Consider the following 13,354-nt stretch of genomic DNA (forward strand, 5'->3'; position numbering starts at 1 on the left):
CAAACTTGACAAAAACAAGCAATGGGGAAAGGATTCCCTATTTAGTTAGTGGTGCTGGGGTAAGAGTTCAAAACACACACACACACACACACACACACACACACACACACACACAAAAAAAAAAAAAAAACAGCAACTCACTGGACAAATCCATCCCACAGATATGTTTGGTTTGGACTATGCAATATTTGTAATATGAATTAGTTACCAACATTTAAAAATTGATTGCATTAAATGAGAACATCTGGCTTCTTTTGAAGAATCTAAAGATGTGGCTATATTGGGCCTGCATTCTATTTCAATTTCCATGCAAATATTGACCAGAACTAGATTGTAGCTGCTTCCTGTACATGGGTACAGGAACCCTGTGCTTCATTCCTTTCCCCATCTGTCCCCTGAAGCAGCTGCTCTTAAACCATTTATAATACCTGCTTGGCCCCTGCAAGCATTTGGGTTTGTAATCCTAAGTATTTTAAAACATTTGCTCCAACAATAGCAAAATGTGAATAACACACCAGACATGGTACACTTTATATACATGGAAATTATAAGAAACATAATAAATGTTCTGCAAAATAAAACTATTCTATATTAGGGCACAATATCTGTGAATCATTTTAGAGCGTCCCAAGAATATATACTCAGTTTTAAATTTCCTAATTTTGCTATGTGCTTTCAGGTCTTAATGAAAACAAAGAACCAACATGTAAAGAAAGTGACTAAAGGCTGAGCACAGTGGCTCATGCTTGTAATCACAGCACTTTGGGAGGCCCAGGTGGGTGGATCACTTGAGCTCAGGAGTTCAAGGCCAGCCTGTGCAACATGGTGAAATTCCATCTCTACAAAAACATACAAAAATTAGCTGGGCATGTTGGTGGGCACCTGTAGTCTCAGCTACTAGCAAAGCTGAAGTGGGAGAATCACTTGAGCCCAGGAGTCAGAGGTTGCAATGGGCTATGATCACACCACTGCACTCCAGCCTGGGAAACAGAGTGAGACCTTGTCTCCGAAAAAAAAAAAAAAAAAAAAAAGTGACTAACTAGAGGATAAATTAGCAAACAGAAATTTAAATTTTGTTTTCTAAGGTTTAGAAATGACACTTGATAACTTTGATGATTTTAAAAGAACCATTTTTCTCATTGTATATTTCTATTAGCTAAGGTAATATATTAAACTTGTTGAATAACCTTAAATATCATTCAAAATGTGGATCTGGTGGATTTTTAATGTGTAGTATACCACTATATGCATGGGCAGGTTACACTAAGTCACCAAAGAGGGAAAATGTTGAAAAAAGAGAGAAGGAAAATAAACCTACTTGTGAATTCTTGGTTTTAATATTATTTTGTCAAGTATAATTTGTTAAACTGGGACTTTTCTTTCTATTGTAAGTCTCAATATAGCCACGTTTCTGCATGCTAAGTGCTGCAAAATTTATGAAAGGCATACATATGGCAGTTCAAATTTATTTTCATTCATTGTTAAGTAACAATGACAACAGAAGACAATAATAAACAATAATAATAAAGTTGAGAAGTGAAATATAATCAAAATTAAGCTTGCTAAATTACCTCTACATGTATTTTTGCTAATTTTTCCTACTGCATGTTTTGATCAACCTTGTGCTTAGGCAATCACAAGTCTAGAGGCACATTTAATCCACTATGTGGCATCTTACTGATGCAGGGCAGATGAGTCCCAAAACTGGGGCTTAGCCTAGTAGAGTTCTTGGCTTTGCCCAGGAAATAATTCAAGGTTGAGCAGTGGTGTTACACAGCAACTTTTACTGAAGCAACAGTACACAGCAGCAGCAGAGGTACTATTCCTTGTGGGGCTAGGCAGGGTGCCCAGAGTAGCAGCACAAAGGCAGTTCTGCAGTCATATTTATACTCACTTCTAATTTCATGCGTATTAAGGGGCAGATAATGCAGAAATGTCTAGGAAAAGGATAGCAACTTCTGGGTCATCTAGTCATTGCCATAGAAAGAGGCAGTAATTTCCAGGTGTTGCTATGGCAATGGTAAACTGACAAACCCTGGTGGATGGAATTTATAGAAAGCTGCTTCCACTCTGTCCCATTTTAACTAGTCTCAATTTGGTCCAGTGTTCGAACCCCATCCCCGAAGTTGAGTCCCACTTCCTACCTCCTTACTATTTATTAAGATTGACTATACAATCTTTGTACATTGAATTGTGCACCTAATCAGCATTTTAAAAATGCAGACTGGGGATTCCCCTCTAGGTTTAATAAAAACTTAAGAGCTGTGACACCAATATCCAATGTGGTAAAATTACTTAAAACTAAAAGCTGCATCATGTCCCAAGGGACTGACAAACTTAAAGTGATGAAACACTATAAGGTATAAAAATAAACTCACAATATTGATGAAACACACAGTAAGAGGAATTCAAAAGTGTGGGCTCTATATAAAATCAGTAAATATGTTAGAGAATAAGTGCAACTACTCTCTCATTCATTTCTTTATTTGCACTATTATCCATTAGGAAAAATATTGGGTCTTGTTTTAGTTTTGTTCTATCCTTTAAGATATATGTTCCATTAATTTATTCTACTTAAAAATAAGTTTTCATTGCTTGTTATAATTTTTCTTGTTCTACAAAGGAGTTTGGCATAGCACTCAAGAGGGCAGACAGACATGAGGTGAATCCTAACTTAATACTGTAGCTGTGTAACCTTGAGCAAATTAATTAACTTCCCAAGCTTCAATTCTCTACCGCCAGAAATAATGTATATAAAGCATTTGGCGTGGCCTATTTTATAAATACATATCCATAACCATGTCTCTGTCTACATTTAAAACTATAATAAAAAGAGCATATATGTATTTATATAAATGCTGTTTTTGTAATCTAATAAAGTTAGAGGAATTGCAACATATTTTTATTCACCATTCTTTTGATGGTTGCCTATTCCTTCATTGTGTGGATTTATCATAATATGTTGTGAGTCTCTTGTTGTTGAACGGTTAGTCTATTTCCAATATATTGCTATTATAAACAAAGCTGTAATCGCGTTTTAAAGTACATTTATTTCCAAATTTTCTGATTAAAAATAATTTAATGCTCTGTCATGCTCATGCTTATAGGTTTAGTAAATATTTTCCTTTTTTTTCCAGCCTGGCCAACATGATGAAACCCCATCTTTACTAAAAGTACAAAAATTAGCCAGGCATGGTGGCATATGCCTGTAATCCCAGCTACTGGGAAGGCTGAGGCAAGAGAATCACTTTAACCCAGGAGGTGGAGATTGCAGTAAGTCAAGATTGCACCACTGCACTCCAGCCCGGGTGACAGAGCAAGACTCTGTCTAAATAAATAAATGAATAAATAAATAAATAAAAATAAAAATAAATTAAAAATAAAGAATAAAAAATATTTTTCCTTTTCCTTGAAGTAGATTTTTTAAAGTTAGAAAATTACAGAGAAATTATCAAAAGAGGAAATAAGATGCTCTGAGAAGTATCATTTGTTATATTATTGCCCTACCTTTTAGTTAATTGAGTTTTTTTAAATGTAGGCAACACTGCTCAGTGTGATGACACTGCTGAAATGTTTAATTATTTTATACCAGTTCAGGTTAAACCAATTTTGTGTTATGCGGAAGATAACAACATCTCATTTATCCTCGAGAAAAGTGGTCACTGTTGCTCTTCTAGTGAGAATCTATTTTATAAGTTGTCTTCACAACATTAATGTACTGTTCAGATTTCTAGAGTAATTGTACTTCAAAATATTGAAGGAAATATGTTTTTTTCTATCGAGAGAGCACTTTTTGTGGAAGGAGACTGACATGGCATTTTTATATTTTAGCATTATATCAAGCATCAGAAAAATATGGAAATTCTGCATAATTTTAAATAGGGCATGTCAAACTTCAGTTATTGGAGAACAAGAAACTAACCAAGCATGGGGGAAAATATCAGAAATTGGATCTCAAGTTGGAAGAAAATAAAAAGGTTCCACAAATGTTGACAGTTCAAAGACAAAATAAAGTGATTAATTGTATAATCTAAGGAAACGTTTTTAATACACACATATGTTATATCAACTTATTGCAAATGCAAATTTATGGTCATTTATTGTTGACAATGATGACAGAGAAATAGCTTGGAGAGCAACAAAAGAAATGTGTTTTCTAGCATTTTATGTTTATAGGATTTTGAAATAAATGATCCATAGCTATGAAGCCATAGTCGATTATGGGTAAAATTTCTGGATATAAATATTAGAATAATTGTATGTTCAAAGTTGTGTCAACATTGATATATATGTTTAGCAGCAATTATAAAGGAAAACTATCTGTAAGCTGAAAGGATTGTAGTTAAAGAAGCTAAAAGTAAGTAATGCCCAATAATATTAGCTAACACTTATAGCACTTCTAGTGTGCCAGGTATAATTCTTAGCACAGTAACTAAGTAACTGAATAAATGCACTCAATTAATCTACAAAATAACCCTAGGGGGTGGGTAATATAATGACTTCAAAACGCTACCTCCATTTAATAGGAAAGGCCGGGGGCAGTGGCTCACGCCTGTGATCCCAGCACTTTGGGAGGCCAAGGTGGATGGATCACGAGGTCAGGAAATCGAGACCATCTTGGCTAACACGGTGAAACCCCAGCTCTACTAAAAATACAAATAATCAGCCAGGCGTGGTGGCGGGCACCTGTAGTCCCAGCTACTTGGGAGGCTGAGGCAGGAGAATGGTGAACCCGGGAGGTGGAGCTTGCAGTGAGCCGAGATCGTGCCACTGCACTCCAGCTTGGGCAACAAGCAAGACTCTGTCTCAAAAAAAAAAAAAAAAAAAAAAAAAAGATAGGAAAACTGATGAATGGAGAAGGTAGAATATCTTGCCCAGAGTAAAATATCTCACTACAAATAGTAGCTGAAAAAGCTGGAATCTGAACTTGGGTAGCATATGGTTCCTGATTGTGACTCTTAAAACTATACTGAACGATCAGGCAGCAACATTTGCTGTTCACCAATATCCACTGTTCTGTGGCCTCTGCTGCTGATACCCAGGCAACCAGGGTCTGGAGTGGACCTCCAGCAAATTCCAACAGACCTGCAGCTGAGGGTCCTGACTGTTAGAAGGAAAACTAACAAACAGAAAGGACATCCACACCAAAACCCCATCTGTACATCATCATCATCAAAGACCAATGGTAGATAAAACCACAAAGATGGGGAAAAAACAGAGCAGAAAAACTGGAAACTCTAAAAATCAGAGTGCCTCTCCTCCTCCAAAGGAACACAGCTCCTCACCAGCAATGGAACAAAGCTGGACGGAGAATGACTTTGACGAGTTGAGAGAAGAAGGCTTCAGACGATCAAACTACTTGGAGCTAAAGGAGGAAGTTCGAACCCATGGAAAAGAAGTTAAAAACCTTGAAAAAAAATTAGACGAATGGCTAACTAGAATAACCAATGCAGAGAAGTCCTTAAAGGACCTGATGGAGCTGAAAACCACAGCACAAGAACTGTGTAACGAACGCAGAAGCCTCAGTAGCCGATTCGATCAAGTGGAAGAAAGGGTATCAGTGATGGAAGACCAAATGAATGAAATGAAGCGAGAAGAGAAGTTTAGAGAAAAAAGAATAAAAAGAAACGAACAAAGCCTCCAAGAAATATGGGACTATGTGAAAAGACCAAATCTGCGTCTGATTAGTGTACCTGAAAGTGACGGAGAGAATGGAACCAAGTTGGAAAACACTCTGCAGGATATTATCCAGGAGAACTTCCCCAATCTAGCAAGGCAGGCCAACATTCAAATTCAGGAAATTCCGAGAATGCCACAAAGATACTCCTCGAGAAGAGCAACTCCAAGACACATAATTGTCACATTCACTAAAGTTGAAATGAAGGAAAAAATGTTAAGGGCAGCCGGAGAGAAAGGTCGGGTTACCCACAAAGGGAAGCCCATCAGACTAACAGCAGATCTCTCGGCAGAAACTCTACAAGCCAGAAGAGAGTGGGGGCCAATATTCAACATTCTTAAAGAAAAGAATTGTCAACCCAGAATTTCATATCCAGCCAAACTAAGATTCGTAAGTGAAGGAGAAATAAAATACTTTACAGACAAGCAAATGCTGAGAGATTCTGTCACCACCAGGCCTGCCCTACAAGAGGTCCTGAAGGAAGCACTAAACATGGAAAGGAACAACCAGTACTAGCCACTGCAAAAACATGCCAAATTGTAAAGACCATCGAGGCTAGGAAGAAACTGCATCAACTAACGAGCAAAACAACCAGCTAACATCATAATGACAGGATCAAATTCACACACAACAGTATTAACCTTAAATGTAAATGGACTAAATGCTCCAATTAAAAGACACAGACTGGCAAATTGGATAAAGTCTCAAGACCCATCAGTGTGCTGTATTCAGGAAACCCGTCTCACATGCAGAGACATACATAGGCTCAAAATAAAGGGATGGAGGAAGGTCTACCAAGCAAATGGAAAATAAAAAAAGGCAGGGGTTGCAATTCTAGTCTCTGATAAAACAGACTTTAAACCAACAAAGATCAAAAGAGACAAAGAAGGCCATTACATAATGGTAAAGGGATCAATTCAACAAGAAGAGCTAACTATCCTAAATATATATGCACCTAATACAAGAGCACCCAGATTCATAAAGCAAGTCCTTAGAGACCTACAAAGAGACTTAGACTCCCACACAATAATAATGGGAGACTTTAGCACCCCACTGTCAACATTAGACAGATCAATGAGACAGAAAGTTAACAAGGATATCCAGGAATTGAACTCAGCTCTGCACCAAGCAGACCTGACAGACAAATACAGAACTCTCCACCCCTAACCAACAGAATATACATTCTTTTCAGCACCACACCACACCTATTCCAAAATTGACCACATAGTTGGAAGTAAAGCACTCCTCAGCAAATGTAAAAGAACAGAAATTATAACAAACTGTCTCTCAGACCACAGTGCAATCAAACTAGAACTCAGGATTAAGAAACTCACTCAAAACCGCTCAACTACATGGAAACTGAACAACCTGCTCCTGAATGACTACTGGGTACATAACGAAATGAAGGCAGAAATAAAGATGTTCTTTGAAACCAATGAGAACCAAGACACAACATACTAGAATCTCTGGGACACATTCAAAGCAGTGGGTAGAAGGAAAGTTATAGCACTAAATGCCAATAAGAGAAAGCAGGAAAGATCTAAAATTGACACCCTAATATCACAATTAAAAGAACTAGAGAAGCAAGAGCAAACACATTCAAAAGCTAGCAGAAGGCAAGAAATAACTAAGATCAGAGCAGAACTGAAGGAGATAGAGACACGAAAAACCCTTCAAAAAATCAATGAATCCAGGAGCTGGTTTTTTGAAAAGATCAACAAAATTGATAGACTGCTAGCAAGACTAATAAAGAAGAAAAGAGAGAAGAATCAAATAGATGCAATAAAAAATGATAAAGGGGATATCACCACTAATCCCACAGAAATACAAACTACCATCAGAGAATACTATAAACACCTCTATGCAAATAAACTAGAAAACCTAGAAGAAATGGATAAATTCCTCGACACATACACTCTCCCAAGACTAAACCAGGAAGAAGTTGAATCTCTGAATAGACCAATAACAGGTTCTGAAATTGGGGCAATAATTAATAGCTTACCAACCAAAAAGAGTCCAGGACCAGATGGAATCACAGCCGAATTCTACCAGAGGTACAAGGAGGAGCTGGTACCATTCCTTCTGAAACTATTCCAAGCAATAGAAAAAGAGGGAATCCTCCCTAACTCATTTTATGAGGCCAGCATCATCCTGATACCAAAGCCTAGCAAAGACACAACCAAAAAAGAGAATTTTAGACCAATACCCCTGATGAACATCGAAGCAAAAATCCTCAATAAAATACTAGCAAACTGAATCCAGCAGCACATCAAAAAGCTTCTCCACCATGATCAAGTGGGCTTCATCCCTGGGATGCAAGGCTGGTTCAACATACACAAATCAATAAACGTAATCCAGCATATAAACAGAACCAACGACAAAAATCACATGATGATCTAAATAGATGAAGAAAAGGCCTTTGACAAAATTCAACAATGCTTCATGCTAAAAACTCTCAATAAATTAGGTTTTGATGGGATGTATCTCAAAATAATAAGTGCTATCTGACAAACCCACAGCCAGTATCATACTGAATGGGCAAAAACTGGAAGCATTCCCTTCGAAAACTGGCACAAGACAGGGATGCCTGCTCTCACCACTCCTGTTCAACATAGTGTTGGAAGTTCTGGCTAGGGCAATCAGGCAGGAGAACGAAATAAAGGGTATTCAATTAGGAAAAGAGGAAGTCAAATTGTCCCTGTTTGCAGATGACATGATAGTATATCTAGAAAACCCCATCGTCTCAGCCTAAAATCTCCTTTAGCTGATAGGCAATTTCAGCAAAGTCTTAGGATACAAAATCAATGTGCAACAATCAGGCATTCTTGTACACCAATAACAGACAAACAGAGAGCCAAATCATGAGTGAACTCCAATTCACAATTGCTTCAAAGAGAATAAAATACCTAGGAATCCAACTTACAAGGGATGGGAAGGACCTCTTCAAGGAGAACTACAAACCACTGCTCAAGGAAATAAAAGAGGATACAAACAAATGGAAGAACATTCCATGCTCATGGGTAGGAAGAATCAATATCATGAAAATGGCCATACTGCCCAAGGTAATTTATAGATTCAATGCCATCCCCATCAAGCTACCAATGACTTTCTTCACAGAATTGGAAAAAAATACTTTAAAGTTCATATGCAACCAAAAAAGAGCCCGCATCACCAAGTCAATCCTAAGCCAAAAGAACAAAGCTGGAGGCATCACTCTACCTGACTTCAAACTATACTACAAGGCTACAGTTACCAAAACAGCATGGTACTGGTACCAAAACACAGATATAGACCAATGGAACAGAACAGAGCCCTCAGAAATAATGCTGCATATCTATGACTATCTGATCTTTGGCAAACCTGACAAAAACAAGAAATGGGGAAAGGATTCCCTATTTAATAAATGGTACTGGGAAAACTGGCTAGCCATATGTAGAAAACTGAAACTGGATCCCTTCTTTACACCTTATATAAAAATTAATTCAAGATGGATTAAAGACTTAAATGTTAGACCTAAAACCATAAAAACCCTAGAAGAAAACCTAGATAGTACCATTCAGGACATAGGCATGGGCAAGGACTTCATGTCTAAAACACCAAAAGCAATGGCAACAAAAGCCAAAATTGACAAATGGGATCTAATTAAACTAAAGAGCTTCTGCACAGCAAAAGAAACTACCATCAGAGTGAACTGGCAGCCTACAGAATGGGAGAAAATTTTTGCAATCTACTCATCTGACAAAGGGCTAATATGCAGAATCTACAGTGAACTCAAACAAATTTACAAGAAAAAAACAACCCCAACAACAGGTGGGCGAAGGATATGAACAGACACTTCTCCAAAGAAGATATTTATATGCAGCCAAAAGACACATGAAAAAATGCTCATCATCACTGGCCATCAGAGAAATGCAAATCAAAACCACAATGAGAGACCATCTCACACCAGTTAGAATGGCAATCATTAAAAAAGTCAGGAAACAGCAGGTGCTGGAGAGGATATGGAGAAATAGGAACATTTTTACACTGTTGGTGGGACTGTGAAGTAGTCCAACCATTGTGGAAGTCAGTGTGGCGATTCCTCAGGGATCTAGAACTAGAAATACCATTTGGCCCAGCCATCCCATTACTGGGTATATGCCCAAAGGATTATAAATCATGCTGCTATAAAGACACATGCACACATATATTTATTGTGGCACTATTCACAATAGCAAAGACTTGGAAGCAACCCAAATGTCCAACAATGATAGACTGGATTAAGAAAATGTGAAATGGAATACTATGCAGCCATAAAAATGGATGAGTTTATGTCCTTTGCAGGGACATGGATGAAGCTGGAAACCATCATTCTCAGCAAACTATCGCAAGGACAAAAAACCAAATACCGTATGTTCTCACTCGTAGATGGGAATTGAACAATGAGAACACATGGACACGGGAAGGGGAACATCACACACCATGGCCTGTTGTGGGGTGGGGGGAGGGGGGAGGGATAGCATTAGGAGATATACCTAATGTTAAATGACGAGTTAATGGGTGCAGCACACCAACATGGCACATGTATACATATGTAACAAACCTGCGCGTTGTGCACCTGTACCCTAAAACTTAAAGTATAATAAAAAAAAACTATATTATACAACTTCTTTCAACAAGTTGCCACTTTGATCCACATGAAACTGTAGATACTAAATCCAGATGATATTAGATTCTCTTCTAATGAAGGGAACTGATATCTAATAGCTTAAGAAATGCCACATTCTCAAATCCTGTTTGTAAATTCTGATTTAGGATATTTGTCTATTTTTTGAAAAAAGTTTTAATGCAATACAACTTAAAAGTACTTGATCCTGTCCAAAAATAATCAATCTTTTCGAGTGAACTGACTAAAATATCTAAACTAGCTATTTAATCAAGAAAGAGACAGAACATGTCATTAAACCAGTCATAGGATTTTTTGCTTTTTAATCTCCTTAGGCTGACATGTCATGGCTCAGTCAACAAGCACAATTATCCTTAACCTGAGGACATATATTAACAAGAAGCCATCTATTTCTGGTTTTAGATACTCTTCTGCACGTGCCCCTGGAAAAAATATGGACATGAATTAAGCAGATTGTTGGAGCTATATAAAAAATCATGATATATTCTTAGTTATTAGGGATGTTAGGGAAAAAAATAAGTGATGAAAAATATGGGTATGAATTAAGCAGGTTGTTGGAGCTATATAAAAATCATGATATATTCTTAGTTATTAGGGATGTTAGGAAAAAAAAAAATAAGTGACAAAAATTGCCAACTCAGGACATTTGACTTGACAGTCAGTGCAATCAAAGATGTGATATTAGTGGCACATTCACAGTTATACTTCTGATTTTCTGGTTCTTCCCTTAAGCATTTGCATTTCTAGTGACATAAAGGATGGTCAGATGTGGGTACCAAAGTGAAGAAGAAAAAAATGGAGATAAGTTTCTTAATAGTGGAAAAATAGAATATTGTTACATTAATTTTCTTGGTCAGAGGAACTTAACCTATGATCTCTGTATGTTTCAAAAAGAGTATGGTGTGCACGTGTGTGTATTTGTGTGGGTATGCATTTGAGTGCACGTGTGTATGCATGGGTGTGTGGTACAGTTGCTTTGTAAGGAGAAGGTTCATAGTTTTCAAGAGGAAAGTATAGGCTGAATTAGGTGGATGACTTTTAAAAAACATTAGTATTTTAGCAAAGACCTCATATAAACTTGGAGCAAAATAGAACAAAGTCACATTTAAAAGAAGTCACACTACACCAGTCATATTCTTCTGAATCCTATATTTTGTCTGGCTTACTACAATTCTGACTATGGGCTCTTACTGAGCATAAAACCCATACTTTCTTTTTTCTGTTTGGATTTTGCTGGTGTGGGTGTTAGTTTGCTTGTTTGGTCCTAAAGAACTAAAAGGATTGCATTTTGTGAGGAAATTCCGAAGAAATGATATAAGTGAACATTTTTTTTCTTTCATTTCATTCAACGTATAGACATAACGGACCAGGAAGTTGTCTGGTATAAAATAATCTTGAAATGGGCCACACACAAAAGATAATAAATAGAATAAATATTGAATTTTTTGTTCAAAAATGAGTTTATTTCAGATAATGCCTTAAGAAGTTCCTATGAACTATTTTATACGTTATTATAAAGAAATCTACAATGGAAAAATTTGGCTTTTCTGTATGAAGTATTTCTTATTAACATGTAATATGTGAACAGTTTTGCGTCTATACTTTGTTCGCAGTAAGTATAGACATACCAGTTCATTGTACAGCTGTTTTTAAAATACCCAATTATTTTATATTTTTGGTCTTTACTATGCATTTGGAAATAGAGGACTATTTTGATGTCAGTCATTCATGAAGGTAAATCAACTAAAACTTGGCTAGTCTAGAATTTACTCAAAGCTGCATAAATGCTTTATAAAATTCATATGCAAAACCACTTGGACAACTTGATGCAGCAGTTAGGTGATGTTATATAAATTCACCATTTATATTAAAGTCGCATGATCTCGTCCTCACAGTTTCTGTAGATGTCAAGAGGATAAAAGGCTCAAAAGGGCGAGGCAAAGAGGATGTTTTCATTACAAGGGGTACTTAAGGCTCTTATATATTCATATTACCAGACATGTTAAAAGCTCATTTGTCTGCCAAGAGCATGTGAACATAGTACCTGAGTTATCTGAAATTGCCACACTTATGAAAGAACCATTGTCCTAAAGAGGAACTTGAATAAAAGCCTGCCAGGTTAAGGTTTCCTTGGAACTGCTTTGGAGTTTTTATAATAACTCACAGGACTTTCTGAAATTCTGATTAAATATTGTACTTCTGAAGGTTAATTTTCCAAGAGTAACAGATCATGCTGTTTTGGAATTATCTTAGTTGACTTTCTAAACTCTTAATTTTTAGTTGAATCTTATTATTCATATTTCTTCTCTCTCTCCTCTCTCTATCTCTCTGTCTCTCTCTCTCTCACTCACTCTCTGTAATGTAAAAAAATTGAAATACTAAAAGGCCTTTACAGCATTTCATAAAGGGTTGGCAAAATCACCAGACGAGGAATTATATTAATGAAGAGAAAACATTGTTGTTGCCTAACAAATTTGTTGATTCTATTTTCCCTTGCAAGTAGATTATTAAATATCCACATTTAATTAAAGTAGGGAAAACTTGTAAGGGGGAGAAGGAACAATAGAACAGCAAACAAGAGTAGCAAACTGATATGATTAGCAAAATATCTTTGAATTCCAGAAAGCTCTGGACAAAATAAGGGCATAGCAGACAAATAATTTTCAGCAAGAGATGTGCTGAATGCTTTCAAATATTTTAGGAATGAGTTAGTCAATGTTATGACCAGTAGTGACACTTATATAACAGATTTCAGCTTTAAAATAGATCTTTATTTTTGATGTTACTATGACATTTTTTCTAAGAGGACTTGTTGCTGAAAGACTGAAAATCAGTGACATGGGTAATAGCTGTGTGACAAAATTGAATTTCAAAATATGAAAAACAAAACTCCTGAATATCTATCAGGTCAATGACCCTATATAAATTACTTGTTCCGAAGCTGGGTTGTTCAGATTATCATTTTTCCAAAAAAACCCACATCTCTCTTTAAATGTATATTGACTGGTTAA

This window comes from Pongo pygmaeus, chromosome 4 (genome assembly GCF_028885625.2).
Source record: "Pongo pygmaeus isolate AG05252 chromosome 4, NHGRI_mPonPyg2-v2.0_pri, whole genome shotgun sequence".
NCBI classification, from domain to species: domain Eukaryota; kingdom Metazoa; phylum Chordata; class Mammalia; order Primates; family Hominidae; genus Pongo; species Pongo pygmaeus.